Here is a 17,255-nt window from a genome sequence, read left to right as displayed (position 1 = left end):
TTGACACAAACCGAAGGGCTGTCCCTGTGTTTCACCTTACATTCATGCCATTTCTGCGCAGTCCCGTCCACCTTCCTTTCAACCGCGGCGCATACTCTACCAAGCTTATTCTTAGCCGAAAAAACAACATCAATATCATATCTAGCACCAACCTTCTTGAGACGATGGGAAACACCGTGCAAGAAAGGGATGGGAAACACTGTGCAGAAATGGCATGAATGTAAGGTGAAACACAGGGACAGCCCTTCGGTTTGTGTCAAGGGAGTTTTGTATCAGGTGCCTTTCACGTGCGGTAAATGCTATATAGGACAAACAGGCCGCTGTCTGAATGCGCGCCTGCCAGATCACCGCCGATCTTTGAATGGTCAGCCTTCCTCAAATTTGGCCCTGCACTGCCGTGAGTGTAGGTGTACTCCTCGCTTGTCTGATGCCAAAGTGGTCGCACGTGATAGGGACCAGACGGCACGTGAGCTCGTTGAAGCTTTTTTTTTTCATTTTGAAAGCTGGAGATGACTGTGTGGCAAAGCCTTCCCTTGCGTTAAATAAGGCAGGGATAAGATACCTGGATGCGCACATCTGGGGGTTTTGGCTCTGTTCGTGGTGAACATGTGGTTTGGGCTTCCTATATATTTTCGTCTTTCTAATAAAAGTTCAGTTGTCAGTATGCGCTTGTGCTGTAGCCTTCTTCGTCTTGTCTTACGCTTATTCGCGCTATTTTTCATCACACACCATAAAACTTAATGTACTGCAAAGGACCATTCAGTTTAAGGTGTTTTTAAGTATGTTTAAGCTGTTCTGAATATCAAACTTATCTGTAGCAAAGCCCCTTTGGTGTGCTCACTGGCATTATATTTTTATTAGCCATTGTTCCCAGAAAGGATTAAGCACCTCAGTGCAATGAATTAATGCCACCTTATTTATGTTTCCTCCCAGGTGCTCACCATAGATATCAAAGCAAATTCTGATTTTTAGGACGTAGGTAGCTGTCAATATGAACAGAGCTGCTCAAGCTGACCTTTTCTAGCATTCTATGAAGTTCACTTTCCATAGGGTGCAATGATGGCCCAAACCTAATCTCAACCTCCATGCCAACTGAAAAGACTGTACACACGGCACTCAAATGTCGCATTCAATACGCACATACAAGGGCGGTCCGATAAGTACTTAGCCTCACCTTGAGAGCGCGACGCTATCGCATGAGACATATACTGACGTTGAGTACGCTCTCTTAGGGGGACACATGCAAAGGTCCAGTCGAATCGAACTCGCAGTTTTGTTTTGGCTGCTTCAGGAAGTAGGTGATTTTCGTGTGTCCGTTAAAAATGAAAAAAGAGCAATATCGGTCGGTGATCCGATTCTTGTTTTTGGAAGGGAAATCGCACAGCGAAATCAAAGAGCGACTGGATGCCGTCTACGGTGAGTCTTCTCCTTCGATGGCAGCCGTCACAAATTGGTTCAACGAGTTTAAACGTGGTCGCACGTCCGTTTTTGATGAGCCTCGCCCAGGGGCCCCGCAAATGGCTACCACGGCCGATAACGTGGCAAAAATCCACGACCTCGTATTGGCAGACCACCGACTGAAGGTGCGCGAGATAGCTGAGACAGTACGCATCTCAAAAGACCGCGTGGGTCATATCCTGCACGAAAGTTTGGGCATGAGAAAGCTGCCGGCACGATGGGTGCCGCGTGTGCTCACTCCGGACAACAAGCGCGTCCGTGAGACCACTTCAGAGCAGTGTTTGAAGCTGTTTAAGCGTAATCCGAAGGAGTTCCTGCGTCGTTTTGTGACCGTCTATGGAACATGGATCCACTGGTACACACCAGAGACCAAAGAACAGTCGAAACAGTGGACTGCACCCGAAGAACCTGCTCCGAAGAAGGCGAAGACTGTCCCATCGGCCGGAAAGGTGATGGGCACCATTTTCTGGGATTCTCAAGGTGTGATCTTCGTCTGCTACCTTGAGAAGGGCAAAACGCGGACAGGACCCTACTACGCCAAATTACTGGGCCGATTCAACGCCAAATTGCGAAAAAAAACGGCCACATTTGGTGAAGAAGAAGGTACCCTTTCACCATGACAACGCGCCAGCTCACACCTGCGCCGTCGCCACGGCCAAGTTGGTTGAAATGGGCTACGAAGTGGTGCCCCATCGAGCGTATTTTCCAGATTTGGCCCCGAGTGATTTCTTCTTGTTCCCAACTTGAAAAAGTCACTCGCCAGACAAAAATTTGAGTCGAATGAAGGAGTTATCGCCGCCAGAGAAGCCTACTTTGCAGCTCAGGACAACACGTATTTTTCTGACGGGATCAAGAAGTTGGAGGATCGCTGGTTCAAGTGTATAGAGTTGAAAGGGAACTACGTTCAGAAATAAATCGACACCATTCCAAAATTTTTGTTTTTCTTTTGAAGGCTAAGTACTTATCGGACCGCCCTCGTAGCTTTTCATAAAATAAATGTTTTAAGAAACACTCAGTGTATAAGTTTTTGAGTTAAGGTGGTTTGTTCTTGGGCACATTGAAAACTTCTATGAGCTCTTTTTAAATTAGTGAAGCTTACATACTTTGTAATAGAAGCCCCATTTTTCAACAATCTATATTTCGCGAAAAACGGTTACGTTGAATCTATGTTTTTTTTGCTCTCTTGCTTACAGCATAACTGTACGAATCACTGGGATTTGGCCTGTTCTAGTGATGTTTCCCGCCTTTTGCTTTTCATGCACCGTGCTTTGCAAATGTACTATGCACTAAGCATGTATACTCAGGAGTCTGTGCATTGAAAAAAGCATGCGGACAAAGGTGTGAACGCTGCTGTTTTTCAGTAGTGAAATGAAAATTTAATGGAAGAACATTTCGTTCAGTAGCAGCTTAAGAAAAAGACAATTCACAAATGTGAAGCCATACATGCATAATGTTACATGTTTATGGAGATATGCTTACCACAGCTGCATTCAGAAGGTATACAGGGAGCTCCTCAACTGGATTTTGCTGCCGTCTTTGAATGGTTGCACGCAGCAGCATGTTCATTCTTGAAAGATCAATTCGATCTGGGTCTGTGACAGTTTCTGAAAATGCCTGTGAATCAGTAAGAAATATTACGTAAGTGCTATGCCACAAATACCCGTGAATTAGGTCACAATAATTATTCAAACAATGGCATCCAAGATGCATGCCATTAATGCATCTGCAGAAACAATGGTATACGTGCAGTGCTGACTTAATATGAAACCAAAAATTTTTTCTCAGAGCAAATGAAAATGACCGGCAGGACTGGCTAAAAATTGTGGCCCTCACCCTTAGCTCACGCTGTGCTTCAGCGCACGAGATATCAGTTGTTAGTTCAGAAGTGTTAAAGGTTCAGTGCAAAACGTGGCTTAATTCGCAATTTCCGGGTTTTTCTTGAGCTGCTGACTGAACGCATGAACCCAATCTGCAAAAGAACATATATTAAATACTAACATAAAAAAACCTGCTATTTTGTGACAACTTTTTGGAAATGCCAAGAAACCAAATATTTTCTCATCGTTACATGCCAGAATAGCACTTTCAAATATATTCGGTGTTCACTATATACTGAAGCTGCGGCCAATTTTCGGCAGCAGAACACCACGTTGAACAAGATATAGCTGCAACATTAAATTGATTTTTCACTGTGCTTCATGACAGCTGTTCTAATCACGCAGCCACTTCATTTAAAAACAAAGCAACTAACGCTTCTTGATAACAACGGCCAGGAATGCTTCAACCAAGCTCACCCATCCAAGCTGCTGAAGTTCCTTTCCTTTCCATACCATTCGTGGATAAGCTTCATGTAGAGTTTCTGCAAAGGCACAGTAGTTCCACCTTCCGGCAGCAGGGTTAGAGCTTTCAATCAAGTTGTTCTACCTGAAACAGAATTTGTGTAATGCTCAAGAAGTGCATTAACTATGACTACGCCTCCCAGGACAAGTTATGCAATTTTTACTCACTCCAGCAATTCAGTGACTTCATCTATTAGGTGTGCTGTCATGCGGCGGCGTGCCATAGTAAGCATTTCTTGGCCATGAAGCAGTGGATTTAAGCACGTAGAGAAAGAGGGAAGCTTTTATTCAACTTCCGACAAGGTTCCCTGTTGGTTTCCTATGCATGGAATAATAAACACAATAAGTGACACAAATTTTTAAATAATAGTTCATAGTCATTTTATTTTAAAACAAGACATCTGAAAAACGTTAACAGTAACGTTTGTCAACAGAAGTATTTTCACAAGCAATGATATATGGATGAATACTACAGAGACAGCTTTTCACTGGTCAAGTTTTACTTAGGCTCCAAATGTTTGACTTAAACTACGAAAGATAAATACAGCTGAGAGTATGATGAAACACTTTCTCAAATTATTAATAACCAAACACACTTTTTGTGCACGGAACTTACATAAATCCACTCAACAAAATAATGAATACTTGCCAGATGCAGCCGTTAATGAAAGAGCCTAACAATAGCCAAGTACAATGCTGATTAAAAAATTGTAGGACAATTGTTACGGCAAGGAAGCATAACACCGCGAGAAACAATAAAAAATGCAACCATGCTCGTATACATACACAGGCCAAAGCAGCAAAACTTTTTTTTATTAGATGTGACTGTTTCATAGCTTGTCTCCCTCAAAACAAAACAGTTCAAATTTGAGTAAAAAAATTCCATGACCATAACAAGGCAAACAAAGAATACCTGCTTCAAAAACTGAACAATATTGACTATTTTCAAAAAACCCGGCATCTCCAGAAGCTGCCTCAGTCGTTCATTTTAGGAATAACATTGTCGCACATTATTTTTTGCACTGATCGGCCAACAGAATTTTGTGAAGAAACTGGCAAGCCTGCGTGAACAAAGGTCTAGACGGGACAGTATGATGCGGCCCCCGGTACGACCCGACGACCCCCCAACTCGACGCGAGAACCCCCCCTCTCGACACGAGGACCCCCCCCCCCTCTCCTACATCGTCACTTCTTTCATGGAGGTCGACATGGTAGTGTTGGCCTTAAATGAGGTTTTTGCTGTTAGCGTATGTTTGTAAACTGCAACCTCGTGACATGCGTGCTGAAAATAAACATGATTTTTACTTCAATTTTGTACATTATTGTAAATTCACCAGTTTTCTGGCACCCCCCTCCCTCCCCCTCCCCGCCTTAGACATGCCGTCCGGACCCGCCGTATCGACTTCGTGCCACTCGGCCCTTTGCCTCAGAAGTTTGCCGACCCGTGCTCTATAGTCGGTACCGCCACAGCGAGTTCGTTATTACGTTAGCTGTAGTGGGCGATAACATGTTCACATAACAAAACTGAATGCTTTAAAAACGTATAATGGTTGTGTGGGAAGTAGAGCTACAAAAAATGATTTTCGGTTATTATTCTCAGATAAGTTCGCGCTAGGCTCGAGCGCTTTTTGAAGAGATTGCAGCAGCAGTTGCACCAAACGATACCACGCCAAATAAAAAAGTCGAACCTCGCATCAAACACTACGCTGAGCACTACGTTGTAGCATTTGCCACCGTAACTCTGTAGCCTCCACAACGCTCCGCTAGTAAACGCTTGTCGGCTATAGCGCGCTCTTTTCTCACAAAAAAATGTAGTCATGAAGTCTCTGAGCGCGATGCGTACCATTTCGCTAGAAAGACTGCCGAGGTCAGCCAGGAATGCAAGAAAGGCCAGCGCGAATTCTGCTAGCTCGCTTACGAGCGCTATTATAGAAGCAAACGATGTAATTCACTGAAACTCCCCTACAAGAACTGTTTAATATAGCAAACCTCTCAGTGACCCGAGTTCACAGCTGCGCACACCTAATCGGAACACTCTCCCTGCCGTCAATGGCATTCTAAAGTTCGCAATTTCTCAGCTGATTTTGCACATAAAAGAGCTACATGGTGCTACAAATACGCTATTTACAATTGTCTGTGCGTTCACGCAGCCTTCTACAACACGTATAAATTTCTTTCATCATGCTGCGGTCGTTTAAAAGTTGAAGCCACACAAAACATTACGAGCTGAAAGCCAGCGGGCAGAATGGCGGAAAGCATGCCGGGGATCCCCATTTATTCCCCGACTCGTCACTAATTTAGAAGCAGTATAAACGTTCACCACTCACCTGAAGTGACCGCTGAATGAAACGCCAGGAGCGTAAACAGAAAAACTTGTGAACGATGGTCCAAGGATATCCGGAACTATGTAGACAAGCGTGATGAAATCTTCGACAAAGCACGCGCGTTCACCGGCACAGAAAACGGCGGGGCGGCAGGGCTCGGGCAGGCTTCTATTGCTTCTATAGTGCTGTGTCTCAGTAAGTGGAACTAGAGAAGCATTTGGCACCGTAACTGTGTAGTCTCCACAACGCTCCGCTAGTAAACGCTTGTCGGCTATAGCGCGCTCTTTTCTCACAAAATGCGCTGCAGAGAGACACGGCGGCGCTGCAGTCGTTTCTTTTCCGGCGTCAGTCCAGATCTTGGTGTGCTTTGTTTCGTTGCAGCACTGTAGTGGTTTCGTAATCGGAGAAAGGGGTGCGCTGAATGTAGTTTAATCTTCGTACGGACGGGCACGTTGCATTTTTTGTAGAAGGCACGACTGCGTAAGCAGGTTACCATATCACGGTTTAATTAAGTTTTGTTTTTCTCATTTTTATTCGCTTGCATTGCCACGCGGCTAAACATTCAAAATGAGTAAAAATACATGCACGAAGGACCGTTTGAGGCAGATACGACATAAGCCATTTATCAAAAGTGTAGTTCATGTCCCCATTAACCTGCAAACGGTGTGTCTTATTGGCTTTTGTATTTAGAGCTTCTGTTTTCTATATAATGTGAAGGAAAGAGAAAAAGGTGAGAACTGGTATAACAATTTACTTACGTCGGCGGAGATGAGAAATCCACGGCGGTTTTTTTTTTGTATACTATAATTTTATGTCGTCAAGCTTAAAAAGGCGAAAGGCGTAGATAATCTATTTTTTCTTCGATATAATCTCGAAAAAAAAATAGAGCGTGAGCGCACATTATTGCACAATTCTAGCGAACGGGAAAGTAGTCTTAATGAAGTAAGATGTGATCAGCATTACCAGCTGAAAAGGCAGTATGAAATTGTCAAAATTTAAATAAGCCATCGCGTTGGCTAGTAAACTAGCTGGCATCCATGGACATAGATGTTCGCTCTGGCATGCATCTACAATGCAGTAACGTCTCCGCATGTTGCTATTCTTATGTAGCCTTCATGAAGTGGAAAATTCAGCGCTCAGAAATATAAGCTGCACGGTTATGCATGGGAGATGCTGCCAAGCGCTCATATTATTAAGCCTATTCACTTGTTCCTAAATTGATGATTTTTCCCTTAAATTTATGAGTTTTTCTGCGAAGTTGAATGTGGCTAGGTGAAACCAAAAGTAGTCCTTCCTGTGTATATATGTACGCAAGAACTGCTAACGTTTATGTGCCACAGAAAGTGGGCAAGCTATAGTCACCACTGGTCCACTGAATATGAAAAAGGGAGCACACGGGCGTCAAACGCCAATTAAAATTTCTGGACAGACGTGACTAATAATGAAGAAAGGCTTTAAGGAGTCGACGGGATTAACCCCGTAATAAACATCGGGGCCGCACGTTTAAGGTTCGCTGGTTAACCATCTGTGCTGAGTGCTTGGGTGGGGATCTTTACCACATGTATTGTATTCGTACTATTATATCTGATTATACCTGAAGTATACGTTAGGTGTAACATGAGGAATTGCGCATGCGGTCTCGGGGCACACCACACTGGCCGACTCGTCACATCCTTGATTAAAGTCTACACATATCCGCATTAAGTATATGTATGGAACACACGATCCAAATACGACGTTGCCTCAGCGTCTTAAGTGGAACAAGTGGCAAAGCACGCCATTCGGTAACTGGAACCAATCGTTGCTTTAGGTTAAATACGACCTGTTCCACTTAACTAAGCAAAAACTAAAAGAAAAAGCAGCTAATGTTCCGGATAAAGCACGTTAATTAACCCAGTTCCACATAAGACCCATGTCTGTTACGGTTAACTCACCTCGAACACTGTGTTAAGTGGAACCTATGTGGAACAAGATTAAGAGTGCAGACACGAACAGGCAGCGAGCTTGGATGTAGCCAGCATCATGGCGGTGGCTGCACGAAATCATACCTTTGGCCGCAGGCGTTTTCGTGAACGCCGCACTAGCTATTTTCCCTGCGTTGATGTTGGTTAAGCGTGAAGGTCAGAAGCACGCAACGAGGTGTATTATTGGTTTTTACCGTGAGGAGTAAAGTTATCGCTCTAAGATGGTTTCATGGTGATGTCGTCGTGATCCGGGATCGTTGGAAGGTATACAAGACAGACAGCGTAACAGCACTGACATGCCCAGAATGGAACGAAGTTGATTTCTGGACAATAACGGTAAGGTGACCACTGTTTCATGACTATCAGATTACGGCACCGTCGTTGGTGGCTTAGCGGCTATGACTTATGGTCGTTAAGCACCAGACTGCCCGTTAATTCACGGCTGCGTCACGTGTATTTAGATAGAAGGAAAATCCAAGAATCCAAGTTGTGAGTTTTAGAGGCACTAAAAAACCTATGAGATCAGAGTTATTAAACCGTTTTGAACACGACGTGCTAGTATTCATAGTCACTTTTATAGGAAGAAGCACAGGATTATGAAAAAAATTCTTCCATATTTATTACCACTTTCCCACAGCCACGTAGAAAATTTATATTTTGTTTCGTAAGCTATTAACTGAGGAATCACATTTCTCCAATTAAGAAACGGCGACAGATGCGCCTAAAAAATGTGCGACCTCTGTCTTTTCACTAGTAGAATTCTAAAAATTTTGTACTTCAATTTGCAACTTATCATTTTTTGTAGTTTTTATATTTATTTGGGCTTAAGTAAAAACCCTGCTTGCCGCAGACGACAGAATTTGGTTTTCATGTTTCATTAGGTTTATTTAAAGAGTCTACTGCGAGCCACTACAATGCTGACCTAGAGTTTCGTGTTACGATTGTACATTTCACACTTTTCTTAAAAGCATACGTAAGGAGGTAAACGCTTTGTGTGCCCGAAACACCAGATTGAAGTGAACATGTTTTTCCTCAACGATCTCATTGAGAAAAGCAGTTGGACCCTACTTGAAGCATGCACCTTAACAATCTCCGGCTTGACCGCAAAACCTAATATGTGCCTCAATTTTTCACTCGAATTAGTACAATGAAGCGGAAAATGATAAAGTTATTGCACTTTTCAGTTCCTATTAAGAAGCGTTGTCTTAGTGTACCTCCTAATGTGTGTAAGTGGCTGCTCTTTCGTATCTTGAAAACAGCTGAGAAATATTGTAGCGTTATGAAAGCTGAGCCGAAGCTTCGTATAAGAAAGTTCATACTTTCACCTTTTGAAACAATTTTACAAATACATCCGATATTTCTCCTGTGCTTGCTGAACTCTCCTGTGATTCTGATGCCTCACCGGCTTTTTGCAGATACGTTGAGTTATAGTAGACATATATCTGAGCAGTAACGTTCTCGCCAATCTTGTCCGGTGATTTGGTAGTGGCTGAAAAGGCAATTTACAAATATATTTCATTTCAATTTTATTAAGAATTTTCTTAAGACGTATACTCTGCATAAGGGAAGGAAGAAATGTAACACAGGAAATTATTACCCATTTTACCTATTCGGGGACACCCTACTGCAATTGATTGGTGAAGGTAGCGGTGATGGGAACCGCGTGGGCGGCCAAGCTAACGCCAGATGTTTCACATTGCCTTTATCGAAAGCGGCTAATATATGCGCATTCCACGTGTCAAATCGCAACAGTGAAAGACAAGGCCAAGAGAAACTAGAAACACGACATACTAAGTGCTTTCGTCGTTTTAGTTCTGAGTTTATTTTTGTCCGCGTTTAGTCAGGGTATCTGTCACGGACTGCCATTTTCGCGACCCGGCGTCACGGCTAATTAACGGGCGCCGCACTCCCCCGCTGAACGGTGGGAACCGCTTGCTCACGAAAAGAGCGGAGAAGTGCTGAATGAGGTGTTCTTTGTACCTACGGCGGCGTCGGCAGGTTCGTGGAAGGCCGCAATGCGCCCCAAAGAAGCTGTAGACTGCAAGACTGAGAGCCTGAGAGCCAAGCAAACTGACCGTTCCCACGGGCACAACTTCTGGTTGACAAGCCGTATGACGGCACCCCAACAGGTTGTCACTCTCGCTCAGTTGAGGACCCTCTCCTAATTAAAAAGAGGTGTGGTCAATATATTTGTATTGCGGGGTTTCTAACAATGAAACGCATATGATTGAACCCATGTAGAGGTCTCTTTTCCCCCAGGAAAAGAATGAAGGGACACGAGGGGGATTTAAGCACAGGATTTTGCCCTGCTAAGCAGTCTAGTTGCGGTGTAGAAGCAGATCAACAAATATCCCTTCTAGAAGTTTCATTGCGATAGCAATTATATAGACAGTCTCGGCTGATTTTTGCCGTCGCCGTCGCCGCCGTCATGCTGCGTATATGTATAAGTATGTATATATACATCAATATCCCAAAGAAAAATAAATCAGAGAAATGCTTCCGAAGCGCGGAATCGAACCAGCGACCTCTGAATTCGCAGCGCGGTGCGCTAAGCACTACTCCACAAAGCGTACATCCCTCTGGCAGCTAACGGCGAGCGTTATATACACACCCTTTACCGTTTGCAGTCGTCCGAGACGGAGGCGCTTATAAGCGTTTCTTCATTACCAGCGAGATGGCGCTAGGAGCGCGCGGGCGCACTTAAAGGCGTCGGCCAGCTCTCTCGCTTCTTATATTTGCGCAGCGAGAAGCTTGCCCTTCCGCTGTCTGCTCGCGCGGCCCCGCCACGGTGGTCTAGTGGTTATGGCACTCGACTGCTGACCCGAAGGTCGCGGGATCGAATCCCGGCCGCGGCGGCTGCATTTTCGATGGAGGCGAAAATGTTCGAGGCCCGTGTACTTAGATTTAGGTGCACGTTAAAGACCCCCAGGTGGTCGAAATTTCCGGAGCCCTCCACTACGGCGTCTCTCATAATCATATGGTGGTTTTGGGACGTTAAACCCCAGATATTATTATTATGTCTGCTCGCGCGGGCGCTCGAACAAGCTACCGCAGTGTTCATGATTCTCAGAAGATGGAGCTACGTGGTAGCTCTCACCGCGCGTCGCGTGCGTGTAGCTAAAAGCGTTTCAGATGTCGTGCACGTAACGTACGTGTACTTTTCACGTTTGCGTATTCACGTTTGCGTATTTCACGTACGTAGTCCCTACGTACGTGAAATTAAAACTGTCTAGTAGCTGCCGGGTAGTGATGGACGCACGGTAGTCGCAGCGCGTCCATCACGGGCCGCTTTTCTTGCTATCGCATTCATTGCTTCGCCCTTGCGGCGAAACTGTGACTTTTTTTTAGTGTGGCTCTGTATCGGCTAGCCACTTAGCCGTTCGTCTAGTTGTGACGCGAAATTAACTTCTGCAACGTAGACAGAATGTGGGAAGGGCTAGGGTGCCCACCTGCACCACTAAAGTATCGCAGGTCTGCAACGTAGACATCGGGACTTCCCCTCGAGTTAGCTCAACCTGCCCGAGGTCACCTTCAAGCACTAGCCTCCCGGAAACGCCAGCGTTGCAACACCGCCGACATCGCAGTTGTGCCAGAACTCTCTGTGACTTCTCGCATCCGATCGTCGTGCACTCAGCGCTGCCGGTCATCACACATAAGCCTTCACCTGTTGATATCTTCGAACTTTCTCATCAGTAGTTCTATTGTTTGTTAGTTTTGTGTAGTTTGTAATACTTCTCTCTTGGAAGCTGATATATTGATTTCCAATGTATTTTGTTAGTTTGTATTAAGTGTTGTACTTGATTCCTTGTGCTGCAATATTACTACAGTAAAGTTGTTTTGTTTTGTTTCACGCGTCTCTGATTTCTTCACTGTCTCTGTTTACGTACGGAACAAACTAACCTGCTGTCATTCCCGTGGCCGACTTCGCGCTGGAGACGCTAGAGTGGCAGCTTGTAACAATATCATACGTCAATTACACAAGGTCAAACTTGTTAAGTGAGATTGTGAAGAACGCTAGTGATTACTACCAGCACGTAGACCGTGGAAATCGCATTCAAGGCAGATATGTTTGCTGCCGTGCGCAGGCGTGAAGCTGCAAAATATGTCTTGTGAGAAACAGACCAAACTGCACCACCTTACTACAGAAAGTGCCACCGCCTATAAGGTCATCTATAAATTCAGGCGAAATCTTGAATATAAACGTTACGTAAAAAAATGTGCAGTGCTGCTCGTTTGCATAAGAAGTTGTAAATGTTCTACTAATAAAGGTGAGCACAATAAATCAACAAACACGCTGCAATTCCATAAGCATTAGGCGCAGCATTTTAATCGTAATTTAGGCCCTTCTCTCAATCACAGCAAAAATTAACAGTTTATACATTACACGAAACAGTTTTGCTAGTCAGTTTATCTCAATAACTTTCATGACACTTCCGGGTGCTACACGTTATATGTAAGTGAATATGGACTAAGTTTTATCTTTATTAGTCGACAGTTTGTCTAGGCAGCATATTCAGAGCCGAAGAAAACACGGTTACATATGCAATACACGCGCTCTCCCTGAAAAACAAAAACCAAGGAAGGACACTTTGGCCGCAGTAACTTTTAAATGCCCGTGTGCATTTCTTTCTGCTCATTGAAGTTTTTACCGAATAAAACCATCAGAACCGGAATGTCTCGCACTCAGTTTTTTTTTTTTGTATTGTGAATCACTGTTTCGAGATAATTGTGGCTACTTCATTTATTTGAGCGGGAAACGGGGAGGGGTGAAGTAGAACATCTTTTCGTCAAGAACTGTGTGCATCTCGCGATGATTGTTAGACTACCCACCGAAACTGGTCAGTAATAAACTAATGCCTATGAATTATGAAGGTCATAATAATTATTCATCGCCTGGCTCTTTGAATAATCTATATACCGATGAAACCAAATAGGTTTGTGACCCTTCCTCCCCCCCCCCCCCCCTCGTGGACTACTTGATGCGCCACCGTGCGCCAGCTAATCTAGCCTATTAGAAAGTCCGCGCTCTATTAGCAGTGTGAAAGCAATGCGGTGAATATACTACTGAATTTAGCCACAGGTATTTGTCAAGTTACGTAGCAGATTGAAGTATATCAAACGAAGTAATCTTCGGTTAGCGCACCTGTCCTTCATAAAGAGGCAAAATACATGTCTCATGTTGCATGTGTTGCCAATGCTGTTTCTGCGTTTTTCGCTTATTAGTGTACCTTTTCTTTGGTCGCATTTATAATTCTTCATGCTCGGCTTTCACCTTTTAATCTGACATCATAGATTCCCTTTGAGAGTTATCGTACAACGACTGAATAACTTGTCTAAAACTTTTCGAGCTTTCGTAGTGCGGTGCGTGCTTGTGAACTACCTTTTTTTCATTTATTATGTTTTCCTGTTAATTGTATCAGCGACTTAGCGGTGGTATATACATTTCTTATCATACTTCGTTTTACAGTCAACTCACAAGATTATGTTCATACTAAAATAAATTATGGCGACAATGATCGTATTATTATATAAGCTGTGTCAAAAAGCAAGAATCTGCACACCACACGTGCGAGACTACAAAATCACTTTTGTCAGCGGCTGTCCTTCCAGCAATACATTTACTAATTCGTCATATGTACGGTAACTAGGTTGGGAATTGCAAGCAGCGTGTCTTGCAGATGGGACTGCATCAGTAAAACACCTCTTTATTTTCTGGCCAATTACGTGGTTGTAACGGGAGTAACAACCAAAGCAAAAGTGAAGTCACTTGAAGTACGGCGTAGCTTTCGTGTAGTTAGTGCCTGCCTGCTACGAAATGACGTGTTCGGTCTTGACGAAGCGCAACACAGAAAGCATTAGGTCGCTTCTTGCTCCTCTTCCTCGTGGCATCTTAATCCGCACAGTATGTTTCAGTGCGGAAGAATATAATGGGGTTATTTTATCTCGATCACGGAGATTTTCAATTGAGGTAAGTGCGGGCGCGAGTCGGCTGCTCTGTTATCAGTACCATCGTAAATGGAAGCAAGTTCTTGAGCAAGCAAGCAACAACGTCACATTATAACTCTAAGCTTTCTCTCAAAACAAAACAAGAAGGAAACAGGGAAGCCGACTGACTTTAAAGAATAACTCTGTTATTACGAAGGAAACATTTGAAGCTTCCTCACCTTTTGCGTTGCCGCTACAGTGCTGCGTCACGACGACGCATAGAAAACATAAGTATTTTTTAAACATACTAGAGAGCTCTGGAAGGTTGAAATTCGATTCACATCTAAGACAGGCAGAGTTGCAACCAAGTATATATATGTTCATATGTCATGGGGCGGTGGTCTTAAATGTCGACGGCAGCGATGATATTCCACGTCTGAGGAGAGCAGAAAAAAAAAGAAGCCTGAGGAAAGAAAATGACAAGCTGAGAGTGACCCATGAAATTTTAACTGAGCTTACAATAAGGATGAGCTGAGAAGGGTTTGTTATTAATCGTCTTTCAGACCTGGATAGTCATTTTCAGCAAGCCAACAACTGAAATGTATGTACTACGCTTGAGTGACGCGGGCCTAGAGAACTAATATCGAAAGGTTGAAAACATGCTTTTTTTCTCCTCGACTGGCGAAAAAGACCCTGACACGAACAAAAAGAAAATAAGCATCTAGATAGGCATCTAAGCCATATTCGTGGGCTGTAGTAGCAAGAAGACGCGTAAATGCATGTGTTTTTTTTTGTAGAATGACAGTGTAAAGATTCTCTCAGAAAACAAAGGGCTCACGATGCTGTTTTCTATACTTTTCCCGCCTTACCAAAACGATTTTGTACAAGTAAACAATGTGTAATCGATAGCAAGAACATCCACTGTGTTCTGTTGTTCATAGTGTTGACATAACATGTCTGTTTCTTATGCGCACTGGCACTGCCCTATGTTATTAAAACTGAAAGAGTTTGGACATGATTGTGAAATATGTTGCATGTCTCGCGAAAGAAACTAAAGGGTGGGTGTAATGAATTTGCTAGGAATGATTGGTAATTGACACTTTTTTAACTGAATAGACAGCTGCACAATTTGGACTTCAAAACGTAGCGTTGCTTAACTGTCATAGCATGCACATGTTAAATCACGTCAAAGTGAACGCACAGATATTCAAGTTTGCTTGTGTGCTGGTTACACGAGTATTCAAATATTTTAAAAGCAAAGCTGTTTAACGCAGCTGTAATTTGTGGCGCCTATTCTGTACGACCTGTCCTTTGTGGCCTATCAGGTATTTGCCACAGAAAAAGGGTAAGTCCCACTACTCACCACTGTCCACTAAAAATGAAGAAAGCAACAGTTAGCCCAACAAACGGGTATGTGCCACAAAAATTTGTGCGCCTTATCAGAAAGCTATCATCATTACAAACGGGTATGTGCCACAGAAATTGGGTAAATCTCAGCACTCACCACTGGTGCCCTAAAAACAAGAAGGCTACAGTTAGCCCAACACTAGAGAACAGGAAAGACCCCGAAGCGATGGAAGGCGTATGCCAACGAGAGCCTGCCCATAGATGTATAACAGATGCGAACGCTTGGTTTCAGCACGATTTTCTGTCTCTGGAGGTTGGACATCCGTTTCGTGTCTCTGACTGTCTGTAGATTAACTCAAACCTCGCTGCGCTGAGAATCACGTGAAAAAAAACTTAGCATCACCTAGCTGAAGCCTCGTAACAACTTTGAAGCAACCTAGAAAGAACCCTCATCACCTAGCTAGGGCCTACAAACAACCTAGAAGGAACCGGATTAGTCTTAAGAATGGTCCAGTTTCGTTCTGTCAAGCCTTGTGCGGTTTAGTGCAAGATTCACCAATTTTTGCGCGATTTATATGAATACTGGTCCTCTTAGGATGAACGCAGAATGAAGAAGTATATAGGTAACGTTGCAATCGATGTCGAACAAAAAAAAATGCAATGATAGAACAACTGACACTCTTCTAAGTCATGATAAGTTCAGCAGTCATATCGCTCAAATCGAATTTTCCCACCAAATGAGGCGAACGTGCGAACTATAATAAAGAAATTCGGGAAGTTTACACTAAGTAGCACAAAGCTTGGCACAGCGAAGCACGGGCTCATCGCAGTTCGCTGGGCAACCTGTTTCTTTATGTTTCTCTATAAAGGTGGGCGGCCCTTTTTGCTTCTCTTTAGTTTTCTCTTTCTTTCTCGCTCTTCTTTTCTTCTGTCTTCTTTCCGTTCTTTCTGGCTTTTTTCTCTGTTTATTACAATTTATTTATTTCTCTGTCTCTCTTCTTTTTATCTTTTTCTATAGGTGTTTATTCTCCTTTTACTTTCTTTCCTATCATTGTCTCACTCTCTATATTTTTCTCTCTCTTTCTTTCTTTCTTTCTCTTTCTTTCATTTTGTCTCTTTCTTTTTCTGCATTTGTTTGTCTTTATTTCTATCTTCCTCATTCTTTATATGCGATGCTTTACTCTCTCCCCTCTTTATTCCATCTTCCTCACCCCCACATGTCTCGTCCTCACCATTTCCTTCCTTTTTCTGCACCCCTGCTTCACGATAATATACAAGGCTATGCTATGCTCTGTCAGCGTGCATGGATTGCCCAGGAGAAAAAAATTGGCCGCGTATCTGCGTGCTTCGCTGCAAATGTCGTCTAAAGACGATAGAAGAGACGCTGCGTGAGATATGGACGCCATCTGGCAATACGTCGGGAAACATGACTGCTGTGTTGCGGGCTGGTAGTCCCGGCGCAGCAGCAGGCAAAGACCGGCGGTGACCAACGCGACCGGCGGGGACGCCAGCCAGCCCGAACACGCGGTTTGGCGCGAAGCGCTGAAGCAGAAGAAACGTCCGCACTCAACTAGTACTCTCCACACACTCTTTTATTTACACGTCGACTTGGGTAAAACAGGAATGCCAGAGCGGCGCCTCATGGCATTCGTACAGTGCAATACAGAACCAAAACCGAAACACAACAATGAGCTCGTGCAGATGGCACGGAGGAAGGCAAGTTTCAGCGCAGTCGCATTTTCAGCGCAGCTTAAGAAACTATAGGGTTTTTAGAACAACGTATGTATGCATTTTCTATTAAAGGAACACACCAACTAATACTTACCTAGTGATGTTGTGCCTCAGATATGCGTGATATTTACTTTTTGATCGACAGCGTTCACAAGTATGAACAGCCG

The 17,255-nt window shown here is 43.7% G+C and overlaps 1 long non-coding RNA gene across 1 annotated transcript; it reads right to left on the bottom strand.

Annotated features, from left to right (window-relative positions):
• Positions 1-3,757: 3,757 nt before the first annotated feature.
• On the bottom strand, positions 3,758-6,180 carry LOC119402707 (uncharacterized). Its single transcript, XR_005185889.2, has 3 exons — positions 6,125-6,180; positions 3,966-4,116; positions 3,758-3,882 (listed from the first exon to the last, which is right to left on the bottom strand). It is a non-coding gene; the product is annotated as an uncharacterized LOC119402707 (long non-coding RNA).
• Between the last annotated feature and the right edge of the window lie 11,075 nt (positions 6,181-17,255).

Source organism: Rhipicephalus sanguineus, chromosome 8 (assembly GCF_013339695.2).
Source record: "Rhipicephalus sanguineus isolate Rsan-2018 chromosome 8, BIME_Rsan_1.4, whole genome shotgun sequence".
Taxonomy (NCBI): Eukaryota; Metazoa; Arthropoda; class Arachnida; order Ixodida; family Ixodidae; genus Rhipicephalus; species Rhipicephalus sanguineus.
This window is presented reverse-complemented; position numbering and strand designations above follow the sequence as displayed.